Here is a 4952-nt window from a genome sequence, read left to right as displayed (position 1 = left end):
CTGGGGGAACCTGGCCGGTCCCCAAGGTGTTGGGACTGGTGCTGCCCTCACAAAGCCAAAGAGCCCCTTGATGGCCTGCTTGAGGTCCTGATGGGCTCAAGCTGTCTTCTGGGCTTGGACGTTTCTCTAGAAGTTTCCCATTAAATGCATATTATACGGAAAACTTAAAACTCATTGGTTTGTGTAGTAAATCATACTTATCCCTAAACAAGCACAATGTCCTAAAGAAATGAGACTCAGCAGTTAATTTTTGCTTGTGGGTACAGATTAGCTTTTTCACCTGAAACACGGAAGAGCTGGACTAATCTCTCAAGATGACTTTTAACAACAGATATACGCTTTTGGAGTCTAGAGAGGGATGTAGTGGAGAGTTTAAAGGGAAGAGCCCTGAGGGTCCCCATTTGTGGTACCAGGTTTAGGAAACCGTGCGAGGCCCTGCCAACCCCTCCGTTCCGGGAGGGCCCTCGGGATCCCAGTCGGTCAGGCTGGAGGGCTTCTCTCCTTTGGGATGTACCCAGACCCGGGGAAGGGTGCAGAGGAGCTTGACCTGGAGTGATATTCCTGGTACTGTGGTGAGTACAGCCCAGGGGATCCCCTGTCTCTGTGACGCCCCAGCTATGGGGGACGGGGGAGGAGCGGGGCCAGGTCTGCACGTTTGCTCTGTTTCTCTGAGCAAAAGCCCTTCTTTCCGGGATTCAGAAACAATCGTACACAGGCAGTCATGGGATTTAAAATGGCAAACAGTGACCGTGGGAAATACATTAACAAGACAATGAAGGAAATAGCCCCGGCAATGAAGTCCCGTTGTGTCACAGGTACCGGGCTTGATGGCTCTGTTCCTGCCCCGCGCTGCTTGGACACATCACCACGCACGTCGTGGCTTGAAACAACGCAAATTTATCATCTCACATTTCTGTAGGTTAGGAGTCCAACCTGGGCCTCACCGGACTAAAATCAAGGCGTCAACGGGTCTGCGTTCCTCTCTGGAGGTCTAAAGGAGCGTCCACGTCCGTGCCTTTTTCAGCATCTAGGGAGCATTCACACGCCCCGGCTCACGGCCCCGTCTTCCTCTTCAAAGCCGGCGATGGCGGGTTGAGACCTTCTCACATGGTCAGACCTTCTCTGACCTACTCCTTTCTTCCCTCCTCCACGTTTAAGGAGCCCTGCGATCACACTGGGCCCGCTCAGATGACCCAGGATTATCTGCCTGTTTTAAGGTCATTGGTTAGCCCCTTTAAGTCCCTTTTGTCATGTGTTATCAGGTGAGTTGTGTCTCCTTCCCCAAAAAATGGTACATTGAAGTTCTAATCCCCAGGACCTCAGAATGTGACCTTGCTTGGAAACAGGGTCTGGGCAGATGTAACGAGTTGAGATGAAGTCGTAGCAGAGTAGACTGGGATCCTGATCCCGTGTGACTGGCATCCTCATAAGAAGATGTCCGTGTGATCACACAGACACCGGGGAGAGCACCAGGTGGAGATGCCGGCAGAGACTCGGGCGATGAGGACCAGCCAGTGGTGCCTGGGGACCTGGCACCAACGCGGATGCCCTGCTGCTGCTCTGGCTGTGACGTGGGAACCAGTCCCATGTTTCTGACCCGGCATCTCACTTCTGCCAGACTCTGCGAATCCGGGGGCTAACAGGTTAGCTTGCAGGTAAGACGAATCTCAGGCCCCTCGGTTACTGACAAAGGGAGATGCAGGCAGAAAGTCTGCAGAGCGGGAGAGCAGCAGCGGAGCGTTGCCACCAACCGAACGATTCAACGTTCGGGTCAGACGTCCCCGCCCTTTAGCTCACCTGCTTTGGGCATCGCTTGTCTACCCCAGTGGCTCTCCCAGTGAGGCCCCCGGGCCCGCAGCATCAGCAACACGTGGGATCCCGTTAGCCACGCGGATTCCTGGGCCACATCCCGGACTCTGTGACTAGCCTCCAGGGGACGCAGATGTGCCCCCCTGGGAACCACTGGCCCGCCCTGTGGTCAGCACTGTGGCTGCAGGAGCCTGGCGTGGGCACAGGGAGAGCTTTCGGGGCCACTGAGGCCTGAGTGGGAGAGAGGCCAGGAGACAAGACTTCCCCTGTCCTCTCTCTGAGGCACCCCTGCCTCTGCTTCTGCGGACGGGATGGAGTTTCTGCATTTTCCACAAACTTTGCCCTCTCGGCCCTCACCCCTAAAGGAGATCAGGCCTTTCTCTAAAAGTACACGCTGAAACACGCGGTGAAATCTGGCCACCCATTCTCAAAGACGCAACCTGGACCCACCAGCTTGACTGTTTCCCCCCGGCTCTCCCCCGCCCCAGAAAGAAGGGTCATAAAAAGAGGGATGGGGGCTGGGAAGGGGATTTCTGGGTCTCTCGGAGGGAAGCTTTGCCCACAGTGAGAAGTAACCTGAGGGGCGCCCTGCAGACGTGCCTGGCGGGGTCCTTGCACGTGGAGGGGGCCTCACCTGGCTGGGAGGGGGCCTCAGTTCTCTCCGATGGAGGCAGGGAGGCTGCAAGAGAAGAAAGGAAGTGAGCGAAGTCTTAGGAAAGAGGGGGAGGCGTTCTGTGTGCATCCAAGTGACCTCCAGGCCAGAGCAGAGCACAAAGGCTGCAGGGATCCTCCAAGGGCTTTCAGGGGACCAGGGACACAAAACAGATCCCACAGTGCACGGGGGAAGTGCCCGTGTGGGCCTCCAAGTGACCCACGCAAAGTGTTTATTTTTCTTCCCTCGGGTGATAACTACCTTGAAAATCCTCCTCGGTCCCGGAGCTTCTGAACAGAGTAAATTAGGATGAACAATATTCTTACCACGAAGAAATAGCATAGAGGAAAGAAAACCATCCCTGACAGGGATCTTAGGGGAGTTTTTTCCTAACCATGATTTTGTCCTCCCCCCACTGCCAGATAAATCACAGCACCAAAAATATCCCATTCAGCGCTCGCTTCGGCAGCACATATACTAAAGCTGGAACGGTACAGACAAGATTAGCACGGCCCCTGCGTAAGGATGACACGCAAATTCGTGAAGCGTTCCCTATTTTTAGGAGATATGGGGATATATGCATATGTATAGCTGATTCACTTTGTTATAAAGCAGAAACTAGCACACCGTCGTAAAGCAATTGTACTCCAATAAAGATGTTTAAAAAAAAATATTCCATTCACTACACACGAAGAGTTTTATTTACTAGTTAATAAAATGCTCAGAGCGGCAGCAGAAAAAACTTTGATACCAAAGCTTAATTTATCCAGACCCTTTTGTCAAATCATAATAAAGGGTTTAACAAGGAACAGATCTTGCTTGGAATGGGCTGGCCACCCTGTGGGGGTGAGCGGCCCTCTCTGTGCACATCGTCCTTCAGTCTTTCCGTTGGCACCTCCCACCCTGGGAATGTATCCTGGGATCTATGGGATCCTGCATTTAATCCATTAATACCTTAGCTTCCTGTGAGCGACCACAGACCGCTGAAGATGCCCAGTGGGTCCTGCTCGTGAAGGATGTATGGAACATTTTATTAGTGAATTACCGACGCACCTAGGGTTGCTCCTTACTGTGAACAAGCTTCTTCCGGGCGAGTTGTCTTGACTAGATTTGAGGCATCCCCTACCCACACGTCCACCCTTAAAACTGTCTATTTTTGTGGGCTGAGATTTTTTTCACTTTGAAAGGGACAGTCTAGGCCCATGCAGGCGAAGGCATTAGCCACCACCTTAAGGAAACCCGCATCGCTGGCCCTGCGTGCAGCCGTCATACGGGGTCACATGGATGTGGCCCAGTCTTCTCAGAGTGGGGACACGGCCCCTGAGCTGGGGCAGAGAGGAGCGTGGCCTCTGTCCGTCAGCATCACACGATGGATCCAGAAATGTGGTCCGTAAGGGCTGCTGGAAGGGGCAGCAGGAGGTTCGGACCAGGAACGACCAGGCAGGTGTAGCCTTGGAGGAGAGAGGCGGCTCTTATCCGTGTTTGCAGTTGGGGTGCAGTGTCCGGGGCAAAGCCAGGCTTCAGACCTGCCAGTCAGCGAGAAGGTGGCCCGAGGCCATAAAGAGGAGGGTGTAAGTCGGCGTCTGTTGAAACCCTGGGAAAAGGAGTTTAAAATCCGGCAGGAGGACCAGGGGTCCGGAAGGGGTCCGGACCCGCTGGCCATGGGAGGGAATCACAAGCAGCCCTGGCTTCTGGTCTGTCCTTCCAGCCAGGGGACCAGATCTCATGCCAGCTCTGCCCCTTGTGCTCTGCGGCCCTGGACGGCCACCTCACCTCGCTGGCCCTTGTGTCCCCGCCTGGAAAGTCCACACCGTGGGCTCGCTGGGGGCCTGGGCTCGCTGGGGGCCTGGGCCCCTCTGGCTCTCATGTCTCCCCCTGGTGGCCGTCCCTCATCCCTGTCAGAACCGTGGTCCAGCAGACACAGCCTCACCCCAGCTCAAGTGTTTCCGGAACACTCTGGCAGGGATTGTGCCTGTGTGATCCACAGCACCCGAGATTAAGCCCCCGATCCTGACTGCTCCGTTGCCGCACCCCTCACGGGGCTCCCTCTCTGCTCTGCAGGAAACCTTGGCCCTGGACCACAGGGCCCGGCCGCTCTCCCCTCCCCATGCTGGGCTGGCAGGTGAGGAATTACTCATGTGGCTAAAAAGGGGCATCAGGGAACGCCCGCCCCCCGGCCCTGCCTAGAGTCTCCCGACCTGTCTTTCCCCTCACTCTTTTCTTTCCTGCAGGGCTGATGCCGGGGGCGAGAAGCCCCCCTGAACTGACAGACTGTGGCCTTACTGGGGCCCCAGGGGCCTCCCCGCCTGACGAGGTGCCCCAGGGTGTGGGATGCTGGCCTGGAGGGGACCTGAGCCCAGAGACCCACAGGTATGTTCTCTCGTGTGTGCATTCAGACACGTATGAGCTGAGGAGGCCCGCAGGTAAATGCACGTATGTTCGGGGAGGTCTGGAGAGCTCACCGTTCTGTATCTGAGACAAATCACCAAAC

At 55.5% G+C, this 4952-nt stretch overlaps 1 non-coding gene across 1 annotated transcript; it reads left to right on the top strand.

Annotated features, from left to right (window-relative positions):
- The first annotated feature begins 2914 nt into the window (after positions 1-2914).
- LOC137778214 (U6 spliceosomal RNA) lies at positions 2915-3021 on the top strand. The gene has a single exon (XR_011076794.1). It is a non-coding gene; the product is annotated as a U6 spliceosomal RNA (small nuclear RNA).
- The last annotated feature ends 1931 nt before the right edge of the window (positions 3022-4952 follow it).

Source organism: Eschrichtius robustus, chromosome 15 (assembly GCF_028021215.1).
Source record: "Eschrichtius robustus isolate mEscRob2 chromosome 15, mEscRob2.pri, whole genome shotgun sequence".
Classification (NCBI taxonomy): Eukaryota; Metazoa; Chordata; class Mammalia; order Artiodactyla; family Eschrichtiidae; genus Eschrichtius; species Eschrichtius robustus.
The sequence above is the reverse complement of the archived record's forward strand: the minus strand, read 5'-3'. Positions and strand labels throughout refer to the sequence as shown.